Source organism: Xiphophorus couchianus, chromosome 2 (genome assembly GCF_001444195.1).
Source record: "Xiphophorus couchianus chromosome 2, X_couchianus-1.0, whole genome shotgun sequence".
Lineage (NCBI taxonomy): Eukaryota > Metazoa > Chordata > Actinopteri > Cyprinodontiformes > Poeciliidae > Xiphophorus > Xiphophorus couchianus.
The window spans coordinates 1,539,662-1,553,027 of record NC_040229.1 but is presented as its reverse complement, the minus strand read 5'-3'; the positions used below and the strand labels follow the sequence as shown (position 1 = coordinate 1,553,027).

The 13,366-nt window shown below is 38.8% G+C and overlaps 1 long non-coding RNA gene across 1 annotated transcript; it reads right to left on the bottom strand.

Annotated features, from left to right (window-relative positions):
* Positions 1–83: 83 nt before the first annotated feature.
* Positions 84–4,990, bottom strand: LOC114151801 (uncharacterized). The gene is made up of 3 exons (XR_003597018.1): positions 4,601–4,990; positions 3,818–3,900; positions 84–3,309 (listed from the first exon to the last, which is right to left on the bottom strand). It is a non-coding gene; the product is annotated as an uncharacterized LOC114151801 (long non-coding RNA).
* Positions 4,991–13,366: the final 8,376 nt, after the last annotated feature.

Sequence of the window (13,366 nt, the reverse complement as noted above, 5' to 3'; positions counted from 1 at the left end):
ATCATATATTATTTTTCCATGATGACCCTCACCTGCCTCCCTATATATATATATATATATATATATATAAAATAAAAACACACATTTTTTGTGTTTTTTCAAGTGGAGTTCTAAAGTAACAATTGAGTTAACTTGGTTTAACATACACAATTTTCCATTATTGTAGGGGAATAAAGCAATAGAAAACTTGTTTAATTTTATTTTATCTGTTGCTCATGTACCCCTCTTTCCAATGCAGCCCTGGGCAACTGCCCATTTGGTTCATGTCAAGAACCGCCATGCTAGTTGTTTAAACATTTTTAGCAGTAAACAACAATCAAGCTAGCTCTCTGTTAAGCTAGCTAGTGACCTGCCTAGCAGTTCACACTAAGTCCTAAACCCTTACATTTAAGGCTAAATTTGAGCCTTAAATTTTACAGCCATGGGTTCCCCAAGTATTATTTTCTGACCCAAATTATGTCCTAAAATGTGAGAAACAGAACAGAGAAAAACAAAACTTTCAGAGGAAACTCGTATCTTAAAAAAATGCAGAGAAATCCTTGCAAATTGGTTTTGACAGGACAGACCTGTCTGACCTTGAAGGATCTCCTACCTCTGGGTTTTACTTTAGATTAAATGGTTTTAAAATCTACAGGTATTTATGTGAAAGACTGTGTTGGTTTATGGTTCATTATGAGAAATGTTTAAGCACAGCAAATAGCTACAATCCACAAATATTTGAGACTCCCTCTAAAAACGTTTATAACTGCCTTTTTTAATAGTTCGAACAGAAAATATAGCTTAATGTGCATTAACAGTGGAGACAGTTTGAGCACTTCTGCTCTTGGATAAACAGCCAATCAGCAATAATGTAGTGTTCAGTTAAATGTCAGTGAAATATTGTGAGATCAGAGTTGGTTTAAGAAGGCAGAGAGGATTCTGTTTGGAGAATCAAGCTGGTAATTTATTAAACTTTCTGCTTGAAACAGATCCAGTCATTTTCAAACAACACCAGTCTCAAAAATATCTAAAAAAAACCTCTTTAGATCAGAATGGCTGTCACATCGATCCTCTTTTAACTTGTATTTTATTAAACTCAGCTTGATCAGGGAATACCTACTATATTTAAGACCCTGACTGCTTATAGCAACACCACAGAACCCCACTTCTACACAAACAGACACTGGTATCTTGACAATATTTGCTCAGCTTTTCTTCAGTAGGTAAAATACTGGACTTGAACTGTTTTTTATAAAGTTAAGGGGAGTTTATTTCAGCTGACCAACAGGGAGACGAAAAACGGCTTTAAATTGATTTTGGGGACTAAATCAGGACGGTCATCTTGAGTGCCTGGCGGCTGCAGTGTGCTAACGTTGTGGGCAAACACCAACACATGCAGTAGACATTATTATAGACTTCTGCCTGACACAACAACTTTGAATCCTTTTCAATGCTGGTCAATTCAAAACTTTGCAATTTTAGTTATTCTGTTTCCAACTTTTTGTTGGTGTTTTTTACCGACTTGAATTTGTACCTGTCAGGTAGAACTGCCAGCAAGAAGTCACTTTTGATTACGTCAGGCTTAATAATCTGCCACATTTTTTAGAGTAAACTGATCCAAATGGATATCAGAACAACAATAAATGAGAATACTGCATAATATTGTTTTGGGGAAAAATAATATACAATGAAATGTAATTATATGTAAAATGTAAGTATTTTTTTGACTGCTTAATTTACTTAGTGACAAAAAAATTAATTGATACCCACACAGATAGTAAATGAAAGTTGCATAGGCAGGAAACTGACCTGAAGTTGAGCTTTTTTATGTTCAAATAATAAAAAAATTGTCTAAATGTTTGGCGGTATTAACTCTTTACACAAACGCATGCATTCTTACATTGATTTTTACATTTCTATTCATAAGATGTCTTCCTTTTCAGGGAGTTGTAGTGGTTGCAGTGATTTATTAATGTAATACAATTGTGTAACATAAAAACTGGCAATTAAATATAATTTTTGTGACTTGTAGGACTATCCAGCATATTATTTCTACACTTCTCACTACATCCTCTTGGTGGTGCTTGGTTTTTGAACGAGTGTCCAAAGAAACCAAAAACTATTAGTTTAAGGACAAATAAAGAAAATCTGGACGTCTTTTTGCTTCTCATAAATGGCCTTTAGGTTGAACCTACTGGATGGTTATTTATTGCGCAGCCAGATCTAATGCTGTCACAAAAGCAGATGATGTGTTATTAAACTACAGCACCATCATTTATTTAGAGCTGATTCAATTGAGGCGTTATTAGTTTGGCCTAAGGCTGAGAGCGTTAAGAGTTAATGTCGCCTGTTTGTCTTTGTATGCTTGTAATTTGGTGTAACTGTCGTCGGTTTGCAGGGTTTCACCCTCTCACTCTCTCACCTCTCAGTCAGAAAAGTGATGAGAATTTAAAAACCGCCCTTGGTGTGAAAGAGGCTGCAATATGCTCCTTTAACACGTAATGGCACGCTGTTGAGCTTTATAAAGACTAATGTGAGACTACTCCTCAAATAACATACATGTTTGGTTTTAGTCAGAAAATCTAGAGACTGCAACTTGGCACAGTGTTGCTCTGAAAGCCAGCCAGCCTCCTCCGGTGTTGAAATCAATAATCATTTGCCAATTGTGTCGGTTCCAAGAGAGCATCATTAGGAAGACCTCTGAGGAGAATTCAGCAACTGCTTTCAATATTTAACACACAAAGCCTGACATTACTCTTCTTGACTCCTGAATAAAGCATCCAACTTGCTGAATGAGTTTACATGCCAGATTAATGTGCTCGATGCGGCGTAGAAAAACAATCTAATTGTATTGATTGGTCCAATTTTGGTTTCCCTTGGGGCCAAATTCAATCCTTGATGCTGAGGCAACTTCTCCAGCTGAGGATAGAAGAAGAAGAAAAGCAAGATCTTCCTCTTCATCTCTGCTCGAATGGATCAGAGCGTTTACAGAGTAAAGGCGACACAAAGAGTAGTAACTCAGCAACAACTGAACCTTAATATTCATGTTGGGGAACATTGCATCATTAAACTGATAGCTCACTGCAATGCTGCAAAAAATATTTGCCCCTCCTTTCTTTCCCTGTTTTTGGTGACTACCTGTGTTTGCATTACAAATGTGTGTAAAACTTTGTCAATATTCCTCTAACGTAAAAAAAAAAAAAAATGTTGCAATTCTGCTGTTTCCATTAAATAAGAGATGCAATTAAAATTCACAAAATAAGTAACATGCAGCCACTTCCTGTCATTGTCTTCTTTGTGGTTTCCATCAGTAGTAACATCAAGTTGTGACTTGTGTGATAAGAAAAAAGTGTTTCCATTAGTTTTGCATAATAAATCAATTTCAATATGGTGAAAAAACTCATCCTAGCAACAAAACTTTTTTATGGAAAATTTGTTTTTTCAAAATTAGCACGTTTTCGTTAAGCAAATTTATTTTCAAAATGTCAAAATCTGCAACTATATGCTCAGCAAAAAGGTAGTTTCTTACTCGTGGTTCTCCTTGGAAATTCACAGGAGAAAAACAAAATTTGAAACATTTGTTACATTTTCACAAACTAACTTAGATTAAACTACAAATGAATCTGCCCTCATTCAAATGATAGAGAATTTACATCACAATTAGACTTAATTTAACGATAATGATAATTACATTTTAGACACAGAAAACCTAAAAATCCTAAAAATGTGAAATCAGATATATCACAACCATATTTTACACTGTTCTTCAAAACAGAAATACATTTGACACAAAAGTTCCTGTTGGACCCAAAGACCGTCTAAAACAGAAAAAACTTACCATCCATAATGACAACAAACGAAATGTAACAGCCGAGTCGAATGTTTTCAGCAGCAGGACTTCAGCTTTATGCAGAATCCTGACTGCAAGGAAATAAACAACAGAAAGCTGGGAAATAACAACATGGTTAAATTCACAGCAATGACAGATATCTCCCCTAAGGCAACAGCAGGTGTTGTTTGTGAGCATAAAGTTGTAAATATGCTGTTTTACTATGATTCTAACTTTTTTACGCATCTTTGGTCTGCACAAAACATCTGATAATATTGAAGGACCTGCTAATAAAAACATGTATTGACCCTTTGCAACTATGTCACTAAATCATTCGAGGCGCCATGATGGATGTCGGAAGTGAGGGACGGGAGTATTGAACAGAGCGACTGAAATTGTTTTCCAAAGTTGTTTTTGCCAGTTTATTCATGGCTTCTTCTGGTTCGAGTTCAGATAATTTGTCTATGAACGTAACACACCTGGTTGGGCTCATAGGCGGCGGTTTTTTACAAAAGTTGGAAACAGCTAGCTTAGCCTCCTTCCTGTGTGTTGATCAAATTACTGACTTTGCCTGAATTCACATGTTTTATATAACGTCTGTTTCCACTTACACCAGTGAAGTATTTAAGCCTACGAACGACGAGATGCTAACCAGCTTTTTTCATACATGCTAGGCTACATGATGGTGCGGCGTTGTCTCCATGGTTACACGTACCTTCTCCATAATGCAATATTGATATCAAATTTCTAATCATACTTACTTACAAAATATATGAACGTTAATATTCTTACCTTGTAAAAAGTGTTTGCTGCAAATCCGCGGTTACATCGATTGCTGACACTCAATATGATTGTCATACAATAAAATGACAGGTTTGGTTTCTATCCTTGTCTTTTTCAGCTGCCGACGACCGCGTCCGTCATCACGGAGTGGGCGGAGTTTTGAGAGTGTGACGTCATATGTATAAGCGAGCATTAGCATGTAAGCTAACGGCTTTCTTTCTCATCCGTTCTGTTGCCTTTTGAGATTTAAGCCTACTTCATGGTCAGACAGGTTTTGATTTCTTGAATCTACAATTTTGGCATTAGTCCTTGATGGGGCTATTGAAACTGAAAATAAAATAAAATAAAAATAAATATGTAGGTATCATTTAACCAGAATTAACTGTGAACGTTTTCATTCCAGGTCAGGTTAAATCATTTTTTCCCCTCAATAAATGTAATTATTTGAAAAATGCTTGGCTTTGTATTTACTCAGATTATGTTTTTCACTCAGTAGAATTTGGTTGATCTAAAACATTTAAGTGTGCCAGAAAACAAAACCAAAATAATAAAATAAAAATAAAAAAACTTGTTAATACTTTATCTCTTCATCAGCAAACATCTTTATTGAACCACAAACACTGAAAAACTCGATTCCTTTCAATTGTTTTTCTCTATTTACCTCTAAATTGACCAACCCTCTTTTTTTATTTAAATCACCTTATTAATTCATTATAATTGCATAAATATGTAACTTTCTGTGTGTAATTAAATGGATTCTCAGTGTAAGAAGTTTTTTTTCCTGGTAAGTCAAAAAATAATTCTCTTGTTGGACGATCAAGTCCGTCAATTATTTCTCTCCTCTGGAACACGGTGATGGAGTCCTCTGGTTCCTTTTAATCAGAGATGAAAAATCTAGTAGCCCCTCAGTGCAGTGGAGTGGAGAGCTTTTTAGATTCCTGCAATATACATGACGAGCCATGTAGGACATCCATGGCTGGGTTATGTAACTCCAAATGGTGTCTTGGAAACAACCAGATCTCACAGAGAGGCTGCGCTGTTGTTCAGTTCAGGTATTCAAATAAATCCTGTCATAAATGAATAATAATCACCATAGTAACTCCTCGCTAACATCTCACAGGTTTTATATTAATGAATCAATTCGCAGGAGAGGAGATTCTCATTAAAACAAGCATGAAATCTCAGACCCAGCTGCCATGTTGCTTTTCTCCGTCTCTCCTGCATAATGCAAATGGACGCGCTGCTGGAACAACGGAGGCTCATCAGGAATGCAGGGGGAGCAAGGTGTAAGGTGTCAGAGTCGGACACGCAGCCTGTGCGTGTCTGTCGTACTTCCTCCGACACCCGTCCTACGCCATCGGCCGTGTGAGGAGTGATTGACTGGGAGGGTGATTATGCGTCTTCCAGCCAGGTGGTTGGCAGGCAGAGAGGCGCTCAACACCAGATTGCTGCATCAGCCAAAGTGTGAGGCCACGGTTTCTGGGCGAACAGCGAGTCTGGACGAACATCACAGGAATAATAAAGCGATGCAGCGATGTCAATCATCACCCAAAATGTGTCTGTTTGGTTGCTCATCTTTCTTTTTCTCCCTTCCCTTCCCTGTTTTGTTGGCAGCAGCCTCTCCATCTTGCAGCTCGTATCATTAGAGGCTTTTGCCTTTTGAGTTTGAGCAAAGCTGAGATGGAAGACAGATGAAGCTGCGCGGGTAAAAAACCCGAGGTTCTTCGGTTCTTGTGGGACCGGAGGGGGAGTCTTTGATGTTGTGGAGTTTGGTGGAGGCAAATAACACACTTTGATATTTTTCACAAGCCATATTTGCTCAGAAAAAAATTAAATAAATAAATAAAAGCATGCCCAAATAATCCTGGGAAAACATACTCCATCGAAGATGAGGCTTGAGGTTGCAGGTATTTATCTTACAAAGATCCTGAAAGCTCCAATTTTCTTGGGGAATCGGTGAACGAAGGCCTGTCCTGTTTTATTACACGAGCGAGAAAAATTAATGTTTAGATGGACATAAAAGGTAATGCATTCATAAAAGTTGTGATGAGTGCATCTGTCTCCCGCGGCTGACATCCAATCTGAGACAAGCTGCCCCAGGAGATTGGATCCTTCCACAAAGTGACTGGATTACTCTAGTGATGGAATGAAAAGTAGACATTTGTAAAGGAAAATAATGAAGGCAGGACCAAAATATGGATCAAAAAGCACTTAATCAGGGTTTGATTATGATTACAAATGGCCTGCAGTCAAAATGCTATCACATTACCGTCTAAACTGAGAGTTCTGTTTATTTTTTGTATCAGTATCAAGAAAAACAAAACCAGATTTTGAAGTGAAGCATGTAAAAATATCTCTGAAAACTGATAAATTATTCAGGGGCCGATGAGATCGTCGAGATATTCTGTTCACACAATTAACATCAGGGAGAAAACATTCGATTCAAATATTATAGATTTTTGTGGTCCTTGCAGCTATCAGTGCAACAAAATGTAGTTCTGGAAAGTTTTTGCTCAAAAGGGTTAAATACTACGGAGCCCCTTAAGGGACATGTGGAAACATTTTTCTTTTGCATTCCCCTGTAATAAGTTTTACGTTTCTCTTCAACAAATTAGCTAATACACCCTGGTCTATTTGGTTTTATGTCACAAATGTCAATTAAAAATGGCAAACATTTCAAGAGCCTCCGCAGTAAAAACGTTTTAACTCTTTAATGCAAAAAATTGATTGAAAATTAATTTCTTCACTGCATGTTTTTGTCTCTGTAAGGTTGAGAAAACGGCTCTTTATTAACCATTCAGACTAACGGCACAAAGAAAGAAACAAACCTGTCAGAGGACTTTATTACCCCGTGAAAATAACTCACGGGGTAATAAATACAAACTTTCTTGCGGAAGGTTTCTGTTTAAATCTTAGAGGGGATGGAAATCCCATGTTTGACCTGCTTTGGTTTTGTATAAAGGTTTGTGGTGAAATTTTAATCCTAAAGAAAAAGATATAAAACTTCAGATATCTCACAAATGAGATATTAACATACATGGAAAAACCTTATGTTGTAGCAGGACGTACGGTGGCCACTGTAAGAAAGACTTTCACTATTAAATTATGCTGCATGAACCGATTAGTACATTATTACAAGAATGCAAAAAAAAAAAAAAAAACCTCCCCTAAGGGGCTCTGTCAAATACCACTTAAAACTCCAAGTTAAAACTTTGCAGCCACTTCATTATTATACTTGACCATGTATCGCTCGGACACATAAAAAAACCCAAGAAAGCACATGGAGGTGCTCAGGTGCGTCTGAAGTCCGGAGCTTGTTGCCTCGTCTGGAGGCTTGTTATTCGTTCTCAGTGAGATGCGAGGCACACGCTCTAATTAGGACACATCTCCTGGTGAGACAGACTGAGGTTTGACTACTCTTCCAGTCTAATCAGCTCTCCATCTCACTTTAGCTGCTTCAGAGAAGACTCTCAGTTGTCAGACAAACAGACGAAGAGCTGGAGCTGAATAACGCTTTCTTCAGTTTCACAGGTGTGAAACATGAAAGGCTCCGGCAGGAAGTGGCGTGTTCACCGTTTAGCCTTCTCTGTTTTTCTGTTAAAAACACATCCACAGGTGGCGCTAACAACAATCTGACCTCTATGACTACAGATCTAACAAGACTGGGCTGGGAAGGATTATTGTTCTTAGCTGGTAAAAACGTGATTGTGGCCAAATCTGCTGGCTAGCCTAGTTAGCCTAGTTTCCTGCTAATGTGACTCCAGGTCAAAGTTGAGCGTTAGCTAACTTGGACTACCATTTTGTCCCCTTCTGCTCGGTGAGAAAGGAGAAAGTAAATGAATTCTGGAGGATTTTTCTTCATTCTTGCAGCAAGATGCCAAAAATGGATTTCAGGAAGACAGTGGAGCGACAGTATTAGTGGTAGTGAAACTGCAAAAACACAAAGTCTCAAGTGTTTTTGGTCTAGTTTCTCCTGCAAATATCTTAGTACGTTTGAAATGAGACAAAACTAACTTACAAGTAACAAACCAGGAAACAGAGTTAAAAAGCAATACAGCTAAATATTTCAGCTCCTAGCTGCATTATCTTTTTAATATTTTAGATGTGTTCTGGGAGAAAAATCCTCAAACAAGTGGAAGACCATATCAAAGAGCTACTTTTTAAGTTTTCCATACAATCCAGTGTGATACTTAAAATTTTTGAATATTTGTGTCGGTTTTCAGTGAATTTCTAATCTATTTTTTATGCAAACAACCATTTTTTCTGGGAAAGCATCAATTATGAGTCATTAAAAAGCAGAAAATCATTAGATTTGATTTGATTTTGCTTTCAAAGCATTTTATCGTGGAATTATTAGTTATTTTTTGGCGATTTCCTCTCAGTCTTTAACTTCTTTGGCGTATTTAAAAGTTTCTTCGCCCCATCACATGGCGCTGCTCGTGAAGAGTCCTCTCTGCTGCCCGCTGCTCTGACTCTGGTCTGCAAATAGTTGTAGAGCATGCACCATTGCATGATGGTGACTGTGCCATAGTTGTCAGCACTTCATTTTAATTTGGCTCCTACGCCACTGGTGATTTCGACCACTGGGACACCCTGTCGGCTGCAGAAGCTAAACTATTCTGAAACATTAAGACTGAATGAGGTGCACTGCTGAATCTCTGCCTCTGCAGTGTCAGCTGCTGTCTCATTCAGATAGCAGGGAACTTTGTGCAATCCCAAGAGAACATCACAAGCAGACGCCGAGAGAGAGAAGGAGAGAGTCTTAAAATTTGCTGCTGCTTAAATAGAGCAGTATGTAATTTATGTTTTCCTGTAGGCGTGCATTAACACTTGCTACAGCATTGTTAACAAGTACATGTAAAAATGATCCCAGAGCTGCTGATTTGAGGGAAGATTCCTTTTCGGGAGTAAGCCTCCATCTTTGCCTCCGTCCTCATTAAAAATCTAAAAATGCGAATGGTTGAGGCGACATTAAGCAACCGGGATTATGCTGGAGATGAGCTACAGTATCACCAGGAACATCACCGTCACCTGAATAAATAAAAAGTCCGTCTTCAGCCACTGTCAAGATTTTGATTTGGTTCATGTAAAAAAAAAGGGAACAAAATAAAACAAACTGATAAGAAGTAGGTTTTTACTTTCCTAACTGATTATATTTAGCATGTTCTCAGTGGGGAAAATCTTTGATTACAAATTTAATCCAAACATATTAGCATGTTTGCAAAATTGTTCCATTTAATCAAAATGCTTTACAATACAAGGTGATGCTTATCAAATTATCGTTCAGAATAATGAGCCCCTCATTAGTGAAGTGCATATAGGTCATATCCCGATGCCCAGAAAGGCGAAGGAATTCACAAATCCCGAGGGGATTTATATCTGAAAGAGGAAGCTGAGTGTGTGTGTGTGTGTGTGGGCGTGTGTGTGTGTGTATAAGACGGAAAACTAAAAAGAAAAAGAGAGATTTGACCTGCAAGCAATCTCTGGAGAGCTGTCCAGTAGCAGAGCCTAATCAGAGCCCGGCTGGTGCTTGTTCTCGGGGATTGCTTTCCACCAGCTCTCAGGCCTAATTAGGACCCCCGTGTACCGAGCAGAGGGGGCTGCAGCTCATCACCGCCACTGGGAACAGGCTCACCTGTGCAGGCTCAGAGATGGAGAATCAAGCCGTCGCCGAGAAATGATGACAAGGAGGCGGTCGGAGGTGGCGGCGGTCGGACGGTCCACCTGGAGGTCCTGTGGGTTTAATGAATGTCGGGACAGAGAGACACTCTGAGGGGAAACGGAGAAGATCATGCACACGTCTGAGTTGAGGGAGGGTCACAGAGGCAGGAACATCTTTTTCTTCTTTTAACAATGCACCGGGTGTGTGAGCTAATGCAGAAGACTGGAAGAATGAGAATAAGAGTCTAAAGATAGCGCAGATGAGAAGTTTCCTGAGCTCGACTTTCTGGATTTCAAACGTCAGACATGGGAAATCTTCAAAGCATAAAATAAAATAAATAAAAATAAGAAAAGGAGGAGGGAGAAGAAACAGTACTCATACAAATTAAAACACTTGGCTTCTGAAGTATGAGGAGAACAGAGTGAAAATGGGTGTTAATTAGTGTAATCAGTCAGTAAAACATTTTCAGAGCTTGAACATCAGAAATGTCTCAGTTTTAGGATTAAAGGGTAGAGTCTATTTGATTTGAGCCCTTTTTATCTTAATTGAGCTGTTTGGAGATACAGACTTTAGCTGTTAGCCAACAATCGAGCTAACAGCCAGTCAGCAAGATGCCAGTATCACTTCCACCTCTTCTCAGCATCAATAAAGAGTTATTTTACTGATGATATGAAGTCCACTTCAGTGCTGACGTAGAATCTAACGGTGCATTCACACCAAACGAGTTTTGAGCGTCAGGTTTACATTCAGAGTCTATGTGGAGGCGCGTCCAGGGCCTGTTGCGGCCCGTTTCAAGCATCCAGCGCGGCACGATTTGAACGTTTGACGCGTCGAGCGCGTCCGGTGTGAACGCACCAAAAGAGCAAACACGTTGAACTTGAAGATCAAACACATTTTTGACAGCGTAATGCGTTTGGGGTGAGGACACCATTACAGTTGCATTTATGACGCTGGCTCCGCCCCCATGCCAAAGTAGAGCGAACCCCGACAAACAGACTGTGTTATAATGGACCTTACCAGAAGGGCCGCTTTTCATTGGCTGATGCCCATTCTACGTGGTCACGTGCGTGGCCGTCTCACAAACACACTTAGCTTCCCGTTAGCTAAGTACAGCATAATGGCAGAACTGATACAACTTCTACACCTTGAAGCCTGTCTGCTACACAGTCTTACGTAGCTAAACAGATCAATATGCAACGTGTCTGTATCTGACGTACACTAAAGATTTTATTTTAGCAGAAAAGGCTTTGGACTAAACTGTTACTCGTGTTAGCCACGTTAGCACCAAGTACAGTGTATCAGGTCTAGGCACACTCAAACATTTGCCAACAAACCACAACAATCACCCACTGATTTCAAAAGTAGCCTACAAAACGATGAATGACCGACTTACCCAGAGAACATCAGGCATCAGTGATCTTGTCCGCAGCTATATTGATGTAGAGGGTTTGTGGATCTGCCGTTTTCCTCATCAAGCGAAAGCATTTTGCTGTGACGTCACAATGTTGGAGGCTTAAACACTTTGATCTCATCCAAAAAAGGTGACATGAATTTGTTAGTTCCTCTGTCCATTGTAGTAGCTGATATATTGTGAAAATCCGGTAGAAATGATGCACTAATGGAGTCAGAAATACACTGCAGAGAATCAGTGGAAGTGGAAGACGCCATGTTTACATAGAAACAACGCGCCGCGAGGCTTTTTAAGACTTGAGGCCACGTGGGATTTTCTAGGTCGGTTGTGGGCGGAGCTTGGTAAGGTCCATGGCAGGGGTAGTAAAAAACATGTTACCTGAGACATTTTTGCCTCGTCAGCCAACACCGATGCAGATGGTGGGCAAGAAAATTCTCCAACGAGTCGTACATCAGGACTGTTTGGTTTTGTGGGAAACAACAGATAAATCAACGATCAAGAGGAAAAATTAAGAGGGACATAAAGTCTGGTTGGAAGTGAGAGTGAAAATCTTTTGAAAATCTGCCTTCAGCAAAATGCTTAAAAAATAAAAAGAAGCATAAAACTGCGCAAATGTAGATACAGCAGTTACTGCAGTCTGTTTTCATGCGGCCATAGAGCTACAGCTGGAATCTATCTACGCACTTAAAATCCAGCATAGAGCTTCACCTATTAATCTGGAAATGACTAGATCTTTAGCATGGTATATTTTTTAGTAACCTGAGACCCCAAAATGCACTGAATTCAAAGAATCACCTGGATGATGTTTGTAAAATTACACATTTAAAAATTCACAGCAATAATTTGACTGTGAATTTTTAGGATTAAATAATTATTTAATCCTAAAGTAATCCTAAGCAAATGAACCTTGCTTCATTTTTCAAATTCATTTGGACTATTCATTCATTTATAGATGTCAGTTTTACGTAGCGCTGAGCTAGCTAGTTATTTAGCTTAGCTCAGAGCCAAATATTTAGCTTGGAACTAAATAGTTAGCTTGCTCCCTAAATATTTAGTTTGAAACTGTTACATTTATATAAACAAATTAATGACATTGTAAAAGTTTGAGTTTGAAAAACAAACCCTTCTATTTATTTTTCTCTTGTCAGGCTAAATAACTCAAATTACTAATAATTTTTGACTGTGTAATTTTACAAACACCATTCATTCCACATTCCCTTTGTAAAGCTGCACCTCTTTCACAAACAGAAAATGCAACACACACTTAAAACAGCAGAAAATCTCCTAATAAGTCACAGAGCTTTAAAAATGTGTGTTGAATAATCTGCATAGCGATATTTAGTGTCATATTTACCCACACACAACCCTCCTCTTCAGAAGATAAGCCCCTTGCTCATGCATCAGCAAGTGATATTCTTCTGCAGCAAGCAGACAAACATGGACGTTAGTATTCACAGAGCGTAACCAAATACAAACTTTTCGCTGCTATAATGTGACACTTGGTCCCAGAATCTATTTGATAACCTCCAACCACTCAGTGTTCCTTGCTTTGTCTTTGAGAAGTGATTGAAATTCCTCCCACCTCCACCCAGTCATACACCCATCATCAGCCTCTAAGCTCACAACAAACCTTACAGAAAGCGACAAACCTCAAACGAATTGTGAATCCAGCAGATATACGGAGAGCCAGGAATAGTAAAGA